This window comes from Heptranchias perlo, chromosome 31 (genome assembly GCF_035084215.1).
Source record: "Heptranchias perlo isolate sHepPer1 chromosome 31, sHepPer1.hap1, whole genome shotgun sequence".
Classification (NCBI taxonomy): domain Eukaryota; kingdom Metazoa; phylum Chordata; class Chondrichthyes; order Hexanchiformes; family Hexanchidae; genus Heptranchias; species Heptranchias perlo.
Genome location: NC_090355.1, coordinates 18783387 through 18802211, shown reverse-complemented (window position 1 = coordinate 18802211; position 18825 = coordinate 18783387). Strand labels below are relative to the sequence as shown.

The following is an 18825-nucleotide window of genomic DNA, read 5'->3' as shown; positions in this document are numbered from 1 at the left end:
AAACTTTTTCACACAGCGAATGATTAGGATCTGGAATGCACTGCCAGAGGGGGTGGTGGAGGCAGATTCAATCATGGCTTTCAAAAGGGAACTGGGTAAGTACTCGAAAGAAAAAAAAACTGCAGGGGAAAGGGCAGGGGAGTGGGACTAGCTCGATTGCTCTTGCATAGAGCCTGCACGGACTCAATACGCTAAATGGCCTCCTTCCATGCTGCAACCTATGATTCTAGTAGAACCAATTATCATCACGAACCAAGAAGACACTCCCAACAACAGTAACACTCAGGAAACAGAATTGGGTGGGCCTCATGCCAGATCGGAAGCTGTCTCCCAGAACATTGATTTGAAGTGCTTTCAGTGTACAAGAAGTCAAGAGTATCTGACGTTGTTTGAATGTTATGTGCTATGTGTTATGTGCTAAACTTGGTTATCAGCCTTATCACTTCCTTTTGGGGCTCAGAAGGTTGAGATCCAGGATGGGTCAGTAATCAATTACTGAAAACTCAAAAACATTATTCCGTTACCTAAGCTACTCTGAATTAGAAGATTGGACAAAACATCCATGTTCAAAGATCAGAGCTGACTGTTAAGATGATTCTGACTAATTCAAAGAAACAAAAGCCTTTCAATTAAGGGTGCTCGTTGACAACATTTCTTGGCTCTAAATCGGACGATGAAAATCACACTGCTGAAAGATGTTGGAATCTCTCCCCTTACTACTGGCTAAAGCAGAGGCTAACAAAAGGCAAGATTTTGCCGAGATGTTACAACAGGGAGTCCAAGAAAGCCTTTTTTCTATTTCTTGCTCTGGGTTAGTAGTTAATATATTTACCAGCAGAAGGAAAATGATTTTACTTCAGTGTGTACTAATAGCCTGCCACTTTCAGGAGGGGGGGGGGGGGGGTGGAGAGGGAGCCAGTATAGCTTTTAAAGTAATGAGTGATTTTTAAAATTTAATTCTCTGATGTGGCAAGGCCATCATTTGCCCATCCCTAGTTGTCCCGAGAAGGTAGTGGTAGGCCTTCTTCTTGAATCATTGCAGTCCATGTGATGTTCTTTGATACAACTGAGGGGCTTGCTACGCCACGTCAGAGGGCAATTAAGAGTCAACCAGTTGGCGTGTTAATGGAGCCACATATACATCGAGTTACATCAAAACTACAGCACAGAAACAGGCCATTCAGCCCAAATGGTCTATACCAATGTTTATGCTCCACACAAGCCTCCTCCCTCCCTATCAGCATGTCCTTCTATTCCTTTCTCACCCATGTGCTTATCTAACTTCCCCTTGAATGCATCTATGTTGTTCACCTCAACTACACCTTGTGGTAGCACCCTCCACATTCTTACCACTCTTTGGGTAAAGAAGTTTCTCCTGAATTTCCTTTTGTATATATTAGCAACTATTTTATATTTATAACCTCTAGTTTTGGACTCCCCCACAAGTGGAAATATTTTCTCTATGTCTACCCTACCAAATCCTTTTATTATCTTAAAGACCACTATCAGGTCACCACCCCTCAGCCTTCTATTTTCTAGAGAGAAGAGCTCCAGCATGTTCAGACTTTCCTGATAAGTATATCCTCTCAATTCTGGTATCATCCTTGTGAATCCTTTTTGCACACTCTCCAATGCTATAGGTCAGACCAGGTAAGGATAGCAAGTTTCCTTCCCTAAAAGGACATTAGTGAACCAGTTGATTTTTTACAACAATCGAACAGTTTCATGGCCACTTTTACTGTTACCAGATTTTTTAAAACTGAATTCAAATTTTTGAACTGCCATGGTGGGATTTGAACTCAGCTTCTCTGGATTATTAGTCCAGGCCTCTGGATTACCAGTTCAATAACATAACCACTGCACCGCTGTACTCATGTTTTTGTAAATTCAGAGGTTTCTTAAAATTAGAAAATATCTAAACATAACCCCAATCTCTTTTAAAAAACATCAAAATACATAACTGGAAAAAATAAGTTTAAACTTGCTATTGAAGGAAAAATCTTTGAAACAACCATGGGACATTGTGTAAGTGAATATTTGAAAAACCAAAATTTATTAAAAACCATTCAACATGAATTCAGGAACAAGAGGTCATATTTAACTAATATGGTGGAGTTTTGTGAATGTACTATTAAATTGGGGGGCAGGTGTAATGCAGTTGATATTACAAATAGGATTTTCAGAAAGCTTCTGACAAGCTTCCAAAATCAGCAATTAATGGCTACAGTAGGAGGCATGCACAGTTACTGAAATATAGTGCTGGACAGTTTGTGAGGGAACTTAGGTGCAACCTCTTCATCTAAAAAGGTAATAGAGTTGTGAAATGACATTACTAGGGAAGGCCACTGAAGCAGACAGTGTAAATGAGTTCAAAACACAATTGGATGAGAGAAGGAAAGATAAGAGGGTGTGTGACAATATTGATCAAAGGGATGATGTAGTTGAGGGGTCAAAGACAGAATCTATTTGTTTCAAACTAAGGAACAATAGAGGAGCTATTACACTACTGGGTGCATACTATAGGCAAAATAGTGGGAAGGAGGATAGAAGAACAAATTAAAGGAAGATGCAAGAACTACAGAGCAGTGATAATGGGAGACTTCAGATATCCCAATATAGACTGAGACAGTAACTGTGTAAAGGGCAAAGAGGGGGAGGAATTCCTGAAATGTGCACAGAGATCTTTCTTCATCAGTATGTTTCCAGCCCAACAAGGAAGGAAGCAGTGCTGAATCTAATTCTGGGGAATGAAGTGGGGCAAGTGGAGCATGCTTCAGTAGGAGAGCATTTGGGGAACAGTGATCATAATATCATCAGGTTTAGAATAGTTATGGAAAAGGACAATCAAGCATTAAAAAAAAACTTAACTGGAGGAGGGCTAATTTCAGCGAGTTATAAAGGGATCTTGCCCAGATGGATTGGAATCAAAAATTGGTAGGCAAAACTCGAGGAGGAGATGGTTTGGGTACAGAGTAGTCACATTCCCACGACGGGGAAAGGAAGGGCATCTAAAGCTAGAGCTCCCTGGATGACTACAGATATAGAGATTAAAATGTAACAGGAAAAGCAGGCTAATGACAAATGTACGGTACATAATACAGTAGAGAACCAAGCTGAATACAGAAAGTACAGAGATCTAAAAAAGGAAATAAGAGGGGCAGAGAGTATGAAAATAGATTAGTAGCTAACATAAGAGGGAACTCAAAAGTCTTTTATAAACATATAAATAGTGAAAGGGTAGTCAAAGGAAGGATGGGGCCGATTAGGGACAAAAGAGATCTTCTTGTGGAGGCAGAGAGCATGGCTGAGGTACTAAATGAATACTTCGCATCGGTCTTTATAGAGAAGAGGATGCTGCCAATGTAGCAGTGGTATTGGATAGGATTAAAAATAGAGAAAGAGGTACTTAAAAGATTGGCAGTACTCAAAGTAGAAAAGTCACCTGATCCAGATGGGATGTATCCTAGGTTGCTGAGGGAAATACACGTGGGAATTGCAGAGGCACTGGCCACAATCTTCCAATCCTCCTTAGATATCGGGGTGGTGCCAGAGGACTGGAGGATTGCAAATATTATACCCCTGTTCAAAAAAGGGGAAGAGGGATAAACCCGGCAATTACAGGCCAGACAGTCTAATGTCGGTGATGGGGAAACTTTTAGAGACAATAATCCGGGACAAAATTCATTGGCACTTGGAAAAGTATGGGTTAATAAATGAAAACCAGCACGGATTTGATAAAGGCAAATAGTTCTTGACTAACTTAGCATCATAGAAAGTTACAGCACAGAAAGAGGCCATTCGGCCCATAGTTGATTGAGTTCTTTGATGAAGTAATTGAGAGGGTTGATGAGGGTAGTGCAGTTAATGTTGTGTATATGGATTTTCGAAAGGCATTTGATAAAGTGGCATGTAATAGATTTGTTAGCAAAATTAAAGCCCATGGGGTTAAAGGAACAGTGGCAGCGTGGATACAAAATTGGCTAAGGGACAGAAAGCAGAGAGTAGTGGTGAATGGTTGTTTTTCAGACTGGAGGGAAGTACACAGTGGGGTCCCCCCACGGGTCAGTATTAGGACCACTGCTTTTTTTGATACATATTAATGACCTGGACTTGGGTATATAGGGTATAATTTCAAAGTCTGCAGATGACATGAAACTCGGAAATGGAGCAAATAATGTGGAGGATAGTAACAGACTTCAGGAGGCCATAGACAGACTAGTGAAATGGGCAGACACATGGCAGATGAAATTTAGCACAGAAGTGTGAAGGGATACATTTTGGTAGGAAGAATGAAGAGCAGCAATATAAACGAAATGGTACAATTTTAAAGGGAGTGCAAGAACAAAGAGACCCGGGGATGCACATACACAAATCTTTGAAGGTGGCAGGACAAGTTGAGAAGGCTTTTAAAAATGCATATGGGATCCTGGGTTTTATTAATAGAGGCATAGAGTACAAAAGCAAGGAAGTTATGCTAAACCTTTGTAAATACTGGTTAGGCCTCAGCTGGAGTACTGTATCCAGTTCTGGGACTACACTTTAGGAAGGATGTCAAGGCCTTAGAGTGGGTGCAGAAGAGATTTACTAGAATCGTACCAGGGGTGAGGGATTGCAGTTATGTGAAGAGACTAGAGTTGTTCTCCTTAGAGCAGAGAAGGGTTTTGATAGAGTAAATAAGGAGAAAGTGTTTCCAGTGGCAGAAGGGTCGGTAACCAAAGGACTCAGATTGAAGGTAATTGGCAAAAGAACCAGAGGCAACATAAGGAAACATTTTTTTTTTAAAAACACAGCGAATGATGATGATCTGGAATGCACTGTCTGAAAGGATGGTGGAAGCAGATTCAATAGTAACTTTCAAAAGGGAATTGGATAAATACTTGAAGGGAAAACATTTACAGGGTTATGGGGAAAGAGCAGGAGAGTAAGGCTAATTGGATAGCTCTTTCAAAGAAAGAGCCAGCACAGGCACGATGGGCCGAATGACCTCCTCTTGTACTGTACCATACTATGATAAGGATTGGAGGAGGTGAAAGAAGAAAACTAGTTAAGGGAAGAAATGTTAGATGTTCAGTGGTTCTTCCTTTCCCAGAGAATAATAGACCTGTGGAACAGGTAGCCAGATTTTGCAGTGAGTGCTGATTCACTGTGTAACTTCAAGAAAGTTGGAACGGTGATCGAATTATACAAGAGGTAGGTAGCAATTAATGTAAATAGTGGTCAATGTAGTCTCCTGGACTAGTGTCAATCACTTAGAGGGATCGAAGAGGAATTTTCCAGAACCTTTTTCCTCCTAATTGGCCTTGGGTTTTTGACCTAGTTTTTTGCCTCTCCCAGGAGACAACATGGCACCTGGGGGTCTCTTGACCTGATGCATAAGGCAATACAACTGTATGGGACACAATAGATGGACCAGGAAGAAAGGGAAGGAATTTGTACCCTTTTTGGGGTTCTACAACTTAAATGCCACAAAAGAGGGAAGTTAAATTACAATGTGTAACTGTACAGCAAAACTTTAATTGAACAGTGGACGGCCTTTAAAGAGGAGATGGTTCGGGTACAGTCTAGGCACATTCCCACGAGGCAGAAAGGTAGGGCAACTAAAGCCAGAGCTCATTGGATGACAGAAGAGATAGTAAGATGAAACAGAAAAAAGGGGCATATGGCAGATGTCAAGTTGCTAACACAAGTGAGAACCAGGCTGAATATAGAAAGTTCAGAGGGGAAGTGAAAAAGGAAATATGAGGGGTAAAGAGAGAGTATGAGAATAGACTGGCAGCCAACATAAAAGGGAATCCAAAAGTCTTCTACAGGCATGTAAACAGTAAATAGGTAGTAGAGGAGGGGTGGGGCCGATTAGGGATCATAAAGGAGATCTACTCATGGAGGCAGAGGGGATAGCCGAGGTACTAAATGAGTACTTTGCATCTGTCTTTACCAAGGAAGAAGATGCTGCTAGAGTCTCAGTAAGATATAGTTGAGATACTGGATGGGCTAAAAATTGATAAAGAGGTACTTGAAAGACTACCTGTACTTAAAAGTAGATAAGTCACCTGGTCCGGATGGGATGCATCCTAGGTTGCTGAGGGAAGTAAGGGCGGAAATTGCGGAAGTGCTGGCAATAATCTTCCAAACATCCGTAGATATGGGGATGGTGCCAGAGGACTGGAGAATTGCAAATAATACACCCTTGTTCAAAAAAGGGTGCAAGGATAAACCCAGCAACTATAGGCCAGTCAGTTTAACTTCAGTGGTGGGGAAACCTTTAGAAGCGATAATTTGGGACAGAATTAACAGTCACTTGGATGAGTGTGGATTGAATAGGGAAAGCCAGCATGGATTTGTTAAAGGCAAATAGTATTTAACCAACCTGATAGAGTTTTTTGATGAGGTAACAGAGAAGGTAGATGAGGGCAATGCAGTTGATGTGGTGTATATGGACTTTCAAAAGACGTTTGATAAAGTGCCGTATGGTAGGCTTATCATCACGATTGCAGCCCATGGAATAAAGGGAGCATAGCAACATTGATACAGAACTGGCTAAATAACAGGAAACAGAGAGTCGTGGTGAACAGTTATTTTTCGGACTGGAGGTTACAGTGGTGCTCGCCAGGGGCTGGGACTGTTGCTTTTCTTGATATATATTACGTACAGGGCACAATTACCAAATCTGCAGATGGCACAAAACTTGGAAGGGTAGTAAACAGTGAGGAGGATAGTGATAGACTTCAAGAGGATATAGACAGGCTGGTGGCACGGGCAGGCATGTGGCAGATGAAATTTAACACAGAAAAATACAAAGTAATACATTTCAGTAGGAAGAATGAGGAGAGGCAATATAAACTTGAGGGCACAACTCTAAAAGGGGTACAGGAACAGAGAGATCTGCGGTATATGTACACAAATCGTTGAAGGTGGCAGGGCCGGTTGAGAAAGTGGTTAAAAAAGCATACGTGATCCTGGGCTTTATAAATAATGGCATAGAGTACAAAAGTATGGAAGTCATGATGAACCTTTATAAAACATTGGTTCAGCCACAACTGGAGTATTATGTCCAGTTCTGGGCACCACACTTTAGGAAAGATGTGAAGGCCTTAGAGAGTGCAAAAGAGATTTACTAGAATGATTCCAGGGATGAGGGACTTTAGTTACGTGGATAGACTGGAGAAGCTGGGGCTGTTCTCCTTGGAACAGAGAGGAGATTTCATGAAGGTATTCAAAATCATGAAGGGTCTAGACAGAGTAGATAGAGAGAAACTGTTCCCATTGGCGGAAGGGTCAAGAACCAGAGGACATAGATTTAAGGTGATTGTCAAAAGAACCAAAGGTGTCATGAGGAAAAACCTTTTTACACAGCGAGTGGTTAGGATCTGGAATGCACTGCCCGAGGGGCCAGTGGAGGCAGATTCATTTATGGCCTTCAAAAGGGAACTAGACAAGTACTTGAAAGGAAAAAATTTGCAGGGCTATGGGGATAGGGCGGGGGAGTGGAACTAGCTGGATCGCTCTTGCATAGAGCCGGTGTGGACTCGATGGGCCGAATGGCCTCCTTCCGTGCTGTAATCTTTCTATGATTCTATGACTTGGATGAAGTAGGGAGCAAGCCTCAAAAGTTTCCAATTCTTATAAATCTGATTGTTTACAATGGAGGGCACAAGATGTATAGAGCACTATTTACCAGATGTATTTTCAAACATTTCCATTGTGCCCTATTTGCCCTATAGTCAATCTCCTCCTGTCAAATAAGCCACCTCTCAATCTCCCTACTTTATTTTTCAGTTAATTGAAGAAGCTCTAGGAAATTGACACTGCACGAGTCCTTATGAAGGAGAGTTGCAGTTCACTTAATTATTCAAAACATAGCCAGGACTTCAGAGACTGATGACACCCACCTTATTACCCTTACTTGGGAGAGAGTGTCAAGACAGGTACAAAATATCACCTCATCTGCCATTTCCAAAAAAACATGCTTTGCTGGATAAAAAATGCTTTCAGCATCTCAGAATATTTCCCCTCCTCATTTTCTTTGAAGGTGTTGGTCTTGCTGGGATATAGTTCCACTGAGGCCAACAGCCCTCAGGTACCTCATTCAAAAGCAGTGTGTTTAGGCATGCGTGCACAACAGCAAATGTCACCAGCCTATTTGACTGGGATGCCCTGTACAATCAGGTTCTCACCGGAGATCCCAGCAACATAATTTTCCATCAAGCATCATTATAGAGTGATTAAGAGCACAAACTAATCATACCTCTCCCCCAGGGTTCTTGAGGCCATTGTAGCACCCTACTGTCACATGGCTAACTCAGCACAGATCTTTGGGATTAACCTTGGGAACTACTTGCCTGTACACCCAAGTATCACAATGGGTGGTACATTTGCATACTGTGCCACTGGACATCTTTTGAAAAAAGTAGTTTTGTTTATTAGGTAGCTACAGCAGGATAAACTACAAGAGATATATGTTTTATGAATGTGATTATTTGATCTCAGAAAAACATACACGAAATGTAGTGGAGTGCCAAATGGCATGTCAAATTTCCCAATCATTCAACAAATTATAGTTAACGAGGTTATTTACCAGGCCATCCAACTTAGGTGGCGGGTGAGAAGGAGTACCGGGGAATTTTTAGTAGCCTCAGCAAGTGCCATTCTGCATTTGATAAGTGCTAAAGTGTGACCTGAAGCACAATACTTGCCAAGCTTTCTTCCTGCCAGCTGGCACTTTGCCCAAGCTCGAGGCTCAGCCTGTCCAATTGAGTTTTTGAACAAAGATTGGTGGCATTGTAAGCAGTGTAGATGAAAACATAAAATTCCAAAGCGATATTGATAGATTAGATGAATGGGCAAAACTATGGCAAATGGAATTTAATGTAGACAAATGTGAGGTCATCTACTTTGGATCAAAAAAGGATAGAACAGGGTACTTTCTAAATGGTAAAAAGTTAAAAACAGTGGATGTCCAAAGGGACTTAGGGGTTCAGGTACATAGATCATTGAAGTGTCATGAACAGGTGCAGAAAATAATCAAGAAGGCTAATGGAATGCTGGCCTTTATATCTAGGAGGACTAGAGTACAAAGGGGCAGAAGTTATGCTGCAACTATACAAAACCCTGGTTAGACCGCACCTGGAGTACTGTGAGCAGTTCTGGGCACCGCACCTTCAGAAGGACATATTGGCTTTGGAGGGAGTGCAGCGTAGGTTTACTAGAACGATACCCGGACTTCAAGGGTTAAGTTACGAGGAGAGATTACACAAATTGGGGTTGTATTCTCAGAGTTTCGAAGGTTAAGGGGTGATCTGATCGAAGCTTATAAGATATTAAGGGGAACAGATAGGGTGGATAGAGAGAAACTATTTCTGCTGGTTGGGGATTCTAGGCGTAGGGGGCACAGTCTAAAAATTAGAGCCAAACCTTTCAGGAGTGAGATTAGAAAACATTTCTACACACAAAGGGTGGTAGAAGTTTGGAACTCTCTTCTGCAAACGGCAATTGATACTAGCTCAATTTCTAAATTTAAATCTGAGATAGATAGTTTTTGGCAACCAAAGGTATTAAGGGATATGGGCCAAAGGCAGGTATATGGAGTTAGATCACAGATCAGCCATGATCTTATCAAATGGCGGAGCAGGCATGAGGGGCTGAATGGCCTGCTCCTGTTCCTATGAGAAGCCTTAGTGGAAATGTCAGCCTGAGTTGAGATTTAAACTTGGGTCTCCCAGTTCAGGATGGGTTGCATTGATTGAAAATTCAGTGAATTTGTGCAGCTTTAAGATAGAAAGTCGTTATTTTACATCAGTAATCCCAATAATTGTTCAGATTTTTTTTTTAAATGTGTAACAAACCACAGTATAAAACAAGTTATGAGTACTAAAGACTCAATGGTTCAGGCAAGGTTTGAAGACAGTAAGTCAACACTGAAGAAATTCTGGGAGTCATTGTTCTGCATGCATTTCTGAAGGACAATTTGTCAGATTCCCCAGTTTTTGGCAACATTTTGGTGCATTAATCGTTCTAAGCAAAAGAAAACAACAGAAAATAAATATGTTCAGAAAAAAGCCAGCACCTTGACTTTAAGGAAGCTAAGAGGACCAATCTAGATGAATGTATTCATGAAACTGGTGGGTCATATTTAAACTAAATGAAATGAATAATTAAGAGTTTTTTAACTCTCAACAACAGAAAGGTGTACCCCTAAATGATTATATTGACAAACGCATTTATAATAGATAGCCACAAAAATCCTGATCTATCTAGGCTTCATTATCATGTCACAAATCCAGATGTTCAAAAGATAAATAAAATCCTCCAATCTTCAGACCTTTTGTTAACTATTCTGTAAGATTCTGTTCAAGAACTGCTATGGTGCTGCTTTGTAACTTAACAGGATTATAAATTAAAATTGTAATAGAAAAATGGCGATTTGCTTAAATTGAGACATTTCACACTCCACAAGTCATAGCTGGATTGAAGTTCATTAGTTATAGCAAAGTTATTAAGCAATGCATCTCAGAGGTAAAGTTTCCCCGATCACAGTAGGGGAAGGGAGAGCCACTGGTTATTGTCACAACAAATATTACTGGACCAAAAAGGGCCAACTCAACAATTTACAAATTACTGACAGTTAGCTGATGGCCAACACTGATTATTTAGACCATCTAAACACTGCTTACCTTTAAAATTATTGTTGGGTTGATTAATGTGTACATAAAAATATTTGCTGACTGGTTTTGTATTTAGTTAATTTTTGCCTGAAATTAAGACGCACGTCCTTGTTACAATGGCAAACACCAAAATTATGTATGAACAGAATGACTGTGTACACAAATGGTATCAAGGTAAGCAAGTCCATATGTATGCACACAGAGGTACTGTAAATTAGCATAATTTATCCAGGGTGACATTGAGATACTGCATTACACTGTATACCATTTTACATGAGTTAGTATTATTTCCAGAAATTACAGCACATATAAATTTCTTTATTTTAAAAAATTAACATGTTAAATAATATGCAGGTCTACAGAAGACTGAATTAATATGCAGTTCTGTTCTTTACAATTACAAACCTAACATGAACAGTCAAAGCTCAATGCAGGACACAGGTTAGAGAGACTGAAAGATTAAGCAAATGTAGAAGTAGTGATTAGATGATGACAAGGTTGGGTTTTAAAAGTCTGAAGATTGCAGAAGGAAGGATGGAAAGACAGGGAAGTATGAAGTTCTACAGTTTTGGGGTCCTAGGAAAACAAAAACAGAGTTGGAGTAGAAGACTGTGTGTTAAGTCTCAATTTCAATACAGCAAGGATGTAGGGAGGGGGGGGGGGGAAAGGTGCATAGGACAGCATATTTGGAGCATAAAAGGAACAAGACAGGAAAGCTTAGAAGGAACAAGACAGGAAAATTCAGAGTAGCACTGACCATAATTATATCAATAAAACAAAACAACAAGATAGATTGCAATGGAGGGAAAGAAGTTGGAGGTTCGAGACAAGAGAAGGATTCATCAGATGATGAGCATTTTCTTTCATCCAGTCCAGGAATAACAGAAGTCCTGGAAAAGTCTCCCTGAATGCATTTTATAAATCTTCAAAATAATTATTCTGTATATCAATATTACTTGAATAATTGAAATAAAGAGGTACTGAAGGGCTTTCCGTGGTTGAGAGATTAACTTATACCTGTTAACTAAAATCCAGAGTACAACACAAAAACAGACTACATTTCTAATAACTGCAATAGAAGTTACATGGTATTTGAACAGATTCTGGGAGTCAATTTACTATCACTTCGACAAAAAAAATTAAAAATCGGTGCTATTACAATCCAGACAAGCAGATCGGAGTTATAGTAGCACAGCCACAATAGTGTATTTGGAATTTGTAAGCTGACAATGAATAAAATTGATTTTCCTTCGAAATAAACAAGGAAGCAGGTAGCAATCATCAGCACACTGCATGCAATTAACATTCATGTGGCCTTATTCTATGTCAGTTACCATACAGTCATTGGTGGTTATATTATCTGAATTTTTTAACAATGAATACAGCAACAGCTATTGGAACACTGTGCCAAATGTATCAGTAAACTGTTTTCATTAAAAATTTACCTAATTAAATGTTCCCATGTGCTTCAAAAGCATTTTTGAGTACCGTGTTTAAATTAAAACGAAGTCTTAATCCAAATACCAATTACTGAGGGAATTAATTTCATTAGCTCAGCTGTTGCAGCACAGTATTGCATAAATGCAGAGTGCTATCCCCTTCAGGCCGGAGTGGACAAACCACAATTTACATAGTTTTCTCTGCAATCACTACTTCATCCCCAATTAGCTTCCATAAAGATTATAATAATTTTTTTTTTCCTCTGGCCATTTTATTTACCCTCCTCTCCTGACTGCATTGACTCTGTACTTGGGTACTGTTCTATAGCACCACTCATCATTACAGCCCGCCCTTGTACCTCATCTAAGTGACCATTATTCATGTGTGCGCCTTGATAGTGTGTGCCTGCAGACCATTCACCTATGGGGGCGAAGGAAGAAGAAGAATGATGCAGATCCCAACAATTTCTGTATTTAATAACAAGCAGTACTGCTCGATTCTTATTTTTCCTTACAGGAGATAAGGGAAAAAACAATGTTTTTATAGTAAGGGAATCAACAGGTGGGGATGGAGGTGGGGGAAGTCAATATTAAAATAATTTAAAAAGGTACAGGGGGAGAAATGCGACCACTTTGCACCCGTTTTCAGGACAAATTTCAAGGACCAACCGCCTGCATGCCAAAAGATGCCTGAAAGACGTCCGACTTGATATTGGGTCGGGCCATCTTTCAAGTTTCCGTGGCAACCGCTTAAAAAAAAGGTTAGGCCTCTTACATTTGTAAATGAGGGGCCCAACACTGGTTTTAGGTGCCTTCTACCAAATTGGATTGTGATGAGCAGCAGAGCAGATACCAGATACCAGACCTGCTCTGCTCGGGATTATTAAATGGTGGCTGCCACGGATGCTTGAAAAAGGTCCCAACCCATTATCGGGTTGGACGTCCTTCAGGAGTCCTTGAGGCGCAATTTTCACGAAATTAAAACCAATTTATCCCCCATAGCTTCTTCAAGTAGAGGGTGGCAAATATGTGGAAAAGCCACCCAGATGCAGCTGAAATGGAGGATGTTATCAATTTCAGGATGGATTCATTTTTACCAGATAGGTCTATTGAAGCAAATGATCAATAAAGTCCGTATGAAGTATCTGATTTTTGGGACTGGCCTAATGGATATTGTTTTTTCTGATCCTGTACAATACTACTTTCCTAATGACATTGGACAAAAAGGGGAAGGGATTAGTTAAATCCGTCTAATAATGTGTCTAAGGTAACTACGGATTCTTGTTGCTTCCACGATTGCAGTTGGTAGTCGATGAAGGAATTTTTGAAGAGTTTTTCCTGAAACTGGCCACAGGTTTTCCCCCGCTCTGATTTTTTTGCCTTGCCCAGAAGTTAGCATTATTGCCAATTGGGATGGGTGGTGCATGAGATTGCGCCACCTAATGGATATGGCAAGCATCAACGAGCCTGATTTTTAAAAATTAATTCTCGGGATGTGGGTGGTGCTGGCAAGGCCTGTATTTATTGCCCATCCCTAGTTGCCTTTGAGAAGTTGGTGGTGTGCCTTCTTGAACCTCTACAGTCCATGTGCTGAAAGTGCTCCCACAATGCCATTAGGTAGGGAGTTCTGGGATTTTGACCCAGTGACAATGAAGGAACGGCAATATATGTCCAAGTCTGGACTATGTGTGATTTGAAGGTGATGGTCCTCCAATGCACCCGCTGCCCTTGTCGTTCTAGGTGGTGGCGGTCGCGGGTTTGGGAGGGGCTGCCAAAGAGGCCTTGGTGAGTTGCTGCAGTGCATCTTGTAGACAGTATACACTGCAGCCACGGTATGTCGATGGTGGAGGGAGCGAATGGTTTAAGCAAGTGGAGAGGATGCTGATCAAGCAGACTGCTTTGTCCTGAATGGTGTTGAGCTTCTTGGGTGTTGTTGCAGCTGCACCCATCCAGGCAAATAGAGAGTATTCCATTACACTCCTGACTTGCGCCTTGTAGCTGGTAGAGAGGCTTTGGTGACTCAGGAGGCGAGCGATTCGCTGCAGAATACCTAGCCTCTGACCTGCTCTAGTAGCCATGGACATTAATGTGACTGGTCCAGTTCAGTTTCTGGTCAATGGCGACTCTCAGGATGTTGATGGTGGGGGAAATCAGTGATGGTAATGCCATTGAATGTTAAGGGAAGGTAGTTATGTGTTGTTGGAGATGGTCATTGCCTGGCACTTAAGTGGCAAGTAACATTCGTGCCACACACCCAGGTCATGCCGCATGCGGACATGGACTGCTTCATTATCTGAGGAAATGGAAATGAAGCTAAACAATGTGCAATCAGCAAATAACCACTCTTCTGACCTCAGGATATAGAGGGTAGGTCATTGATGAAGCAGCTGAAGATAGTCGGGCCTAGGACGCTGCCTAGCCTACATAGATCAGTAACATAACCACTGCACTAGTAATCCAGAGAATGTGTTCAAATACCACCATAACAGTTTGAAAATTTGAATTCAATTTTTTTTTAAATGTGGAAATAAAAAGCTGGTACCAGTAAAAGGTGACCCATGAAGCTGTCCAATTGTTTTAAAACCCCAGCTGGTTCACAAATGTCCTTTAGGGAAGGAAACCTAACTAGTCTGGCCTTTATGTGGCTCCAGTCCCACACCAACGTGGTTAATTCTTAACTGCCCTCTGAAGTGGCCTAACAAGCCCCTCAGTTGTATCAAACCGTTAGAAAGGAACAAAAGAATAAAATCTGACAAACCACTCAGTTGCAACCTGGGCACTGAATCAGGACACAAAGGCACACCCAGTGCAGTCGACCCTGCAAAGATCTCCACACTAACATCTAGTGACTGGTGCCAAAGTTGGGAGAGCTATCCCATAGTCTTGTCAAGCAATAACTTGACATAGTCATACTTACAGAATCATACCTATCAGCCAATATCCTAGACTTCTCCAACACCATCCCTGGGTATGATCTGTCCCACCGGCAGTACGGAACGACCAATGGTGTGGACACAGTAGTTTACAGTTGGGTGGAGTGGCCCTGGGAGTTCTCAACATTTACCCCATATCCTCTCCATCACAAAGACCCATGGGCAAGGAATCAGAGCTGATTACCACCTATTGCTCTCGCTCAGCTGATGAATCAGTATTCCACCATGTTGACCACCACTTAAAGGAAGCACTGAGGTTAGCAAGGGCACAGAATGTACTCTGAGTGGGGGACTTCATAGCTGCCAGACTGTGATTGCGGTAGGTGGTGAGACAGCCAACACGAGGGAATAACCTACTCGACCTCGTCCTCACCAATCTACCCGTCACAGATGCATCTGTCCATGGCAGTACTGGTGGTGAATTGGCCATCGCAGAGTCCTTGTGGAGACCAAGTCCCATCTTCACACTTCACTTCCTGGCCAGTTATCTCTGGAGTCTCCAAAGAGTCTATCCTTGGCTCCCTCCTATTTCTCATCTACATGCTGACCCTCAGTGACGTCATCTGAAGACACAACATCAGGTTCCACATGTACGCTGACCCAGCACTAACTCATCACCACCTCTCTCAACCCCTCCACTGCCTCACTTGTCAGACTGCTTGTCTGACATTCAGTCCCGGTTGAGCCAAAATTTCCCTCAATTAAATGTTGGGAAGACCGAAGCTATCGTCTACGGTCCACGCCACAAAATCCATTCTTTAGCTATTTATTCCATCCCCCTCCCTGGCCACTATCTCAAGCTGAACCAGACTGTTCCGCAACCTCGGCGTCCTATTTGACCGAGCCCAGCTTCTGACCCCATGTCCCCTTCACCACAAAGACTTCCAACTTCCACCTTCGTAATAATCGCCCATCTCCATCCCTGCCTCAGGCCATCTACTGCTGAAATCTTAGTCCATGCTTTTGTTACCTTCAGACTCAATTATTCCAATGCTCTCCTGCAGGTAGAGTCTAGTTGCCCAACTATCTGCTAAATGGCTGCTTTAGGGGTTAGGGGAGAATGCTACATTTTCTTTACTACCAACAATCTAATCTGTTTTACTTGGAATCAATAGAATGGTGCATCAATGCCATAATAGGAACAAAGATATTGATATGCAGTGGAAAACATAAACTGCCAATGAATACCATTTGAAAGCAAGTGAAGAGAATGGCATATGAACTTAAAACCCTTATGGGACAAAATTTAAACTAGTATGTATGTTTGCTCTGAATGCATCCAAATGTGTTCTGGTAGTGTAAGATCACTAGTTTCCTAACTTATCAGTTTTAATACTGATGACAATATCTGCTTAATAAGTCAGATTAAAAAAACTGTCAAAGGTGACTTCATTATGTATTTTTTAAATCCAGTATTGAGAAAAATACCATTAGTACATTTTAGAGACCGAGCTAAACTACTGTATTTGCCCTCCTCCAATATCTTTGTTTCAGAGGTCAATTTTGCTTAAGAGTATACAAATAAAATTTCAAGTTAAGGTAAATCAAATAAAATTCATTAGTACATCAATAATGGTTGCAAGGGAACAAAAAGTCTCAGGATAAAAAGCAGCTCCATCCAGGCTTCCTGTCATTTCAAAGTCTGAATTCTGGCTTTTATCAATATGCTCATAAGCAACCAAGGCTCTTATGAACCTACACCCTTATAAATGTTGTGAATGGATTAGTGTGCCCAGTTTAAACAATTAACCTCTAATTCCTCATTAGACAACACAAGGAATGCGCACCATTTTATCCTATCCATTTTTAAAAATTCATTCATGGGACGTGGGCATCGCTGGCAAGGCCAGCATTTATTACCCATCCCTAAATGCCCTTGAGAAGGTGTGGTGAGCCGCCTCTTGAACTGCTGCAGTCCATGTGGTTCTCCCACAGTGCTGTTAGGTAGGGAGTTCCAGGATTTTGACCCAGCAATGATGAAGGAATGGCGATATATTTCCAAGTCAGGATGGTGTGGGACATGGAGAGGAACATGCAGGTGGTGGTGTACCCATGCGTCTGCTGCCCTTGTCCTTGTAGGTGGTAGAGATTGTGGGTTTGGGAGGTGCTGTCGAAGAAGCCTTGCTAAGTTGCTGCAGTGCATCTTGTGGATGGCACACGCTGCGGCCACGATGCGCCGGTGGTGGAGAGAGTGAATGTTTAAGGTGGTGGATTGGCTTCTTGAGCTGCACTCATCCAGGCAAGTGGACAGTATTCCATCACACTCCTGACTTGTGCCTTGTAGGCTTTGGCGAGTCACTCGCCACAGAATACCTAGCCTCCGTCCTGCTCTTGTAGCCACAATATTTGTGTGGCTGGTCCAGTTTAGTTGCTGGTCAATGGTGACCCCCCCCAGGATGTTGATGGTGGGGGATTTGATGATGGTAATGCCGTTGAATGTCAAGGGGAGGTGGTTAGAGACTCTCTCTTGTTGGAGATGGTCATTGCCTGGCACTTCTCTGGTGCGAATATTATTTGCCACTTATCAGCCCAAGCCTGGATGTTGTCCAGGTCTTGCTGCATGCGGGCATGGACTGCTTCATTATCTGAGGGGTTGCAAATGGAACTGAACACTGTGCAATCATCAGCGAACATCCCCACTTCTGACCTTATGATGGAGGGAAGGTCATTGATGAAGTAGCTAAAGGTGTTTGGGCCTAGGACACTGCCCTGAGGAACTCCTGAAGCAATTTCCTGGGGCTGAGATGATTGGCCTCCAACAACCACTACCATCTTCCTTTGTGCTAGGTATGACTCCAGCCACCAGAGTGTTTTCCCCGATTCCCACTGGCTTCAATTTTACTAGGGCGCCTTGATGCCACATTCTGTCAAATGCTGCCTTGATGTCAAGGGCAGTCATTCTCACCTCACCTCTGGAATTTAGCTTGTTTGTCCATGTTTTGACCAAGGCTGTAATGAGATCTGGAGACGAGTGGCTCTGGTGGAACCCAAACTGAGCATCAGTGAGGAGTCTATTGGTAAGTAAGTGCCGCTTAATAGCACTGTCGACGACACCTTCCATCACTTTGCTGATGATTGAGAGTAGACTGATGGGGCGGTAATTGGCCAGATTGGATTTGTCCTGCTTTTTGTGGACAGGACATACCTGGACAATTATCCACTTTGTTGGGCAGATGACAGTGTCATAGCTGTACTGGCTAGAGGCTAGTTCTGAAGCACAAGTCTTCAGCACTACAGCCGGGATGTTGTCGGGGCCCTTGGCCTTTGTTGTATCCAGTGCACTCAGCCGTTTCTTGATATCATGTGGAGTGAATCGAATTGGCTGAAGACTGGCTTCTGTGATGGTGGGGATCTCAGATCATCCACTCCGCACTTCTGGCTGAAGATGGTTGCAAACGCTTCAGCTCTGTCTTTCGCACTCACGTGCTGGGCTCTGCCATCATTGACGATGGGGATGTTCACGGAGCCTCCTCCTCTAGTTAGTTGTTTAATTGTCCACCACCATTCACGACTAGATGTGGCAGGACTACAGAGCTTTGATCTGATCTGTTGGTCGTGGGATCACTTAGCTCTATCTATAGCATGCTGCTTCTGCTGTTTAGCATGCATGTAGTGTTGTAGCTTCACCAGGTTGGCACCTCATTTTTAGGTACGCCTGGTGCTGCTCATGAGTGTAGAAGAGGGTGTCCTGTCCACAAAAAGCAGGACAGAGGGTGTCCTGTCCACAAAAAGCAGGACAAATCCAATCTGGCCAATTACCGCCCCCTCATTGAACCAGGGTTGATGGTAATG

General features: G+C 42.2%; 1 protein-coding gene across 5 annotated transcripts in view; it reads right to left on the bottom strand.

The window, feature by feature from the left end:
- rc3h2 (ring finger and CCCH-type domains 2) overlaps positions 1 to 18825 on the bottom strand; it is a 100416-nt gene that overhangs the window by 63513 nt on the left and 18078 nt on the right. The gene's annotated exons all lie outside the window — the stretch shown is intronic.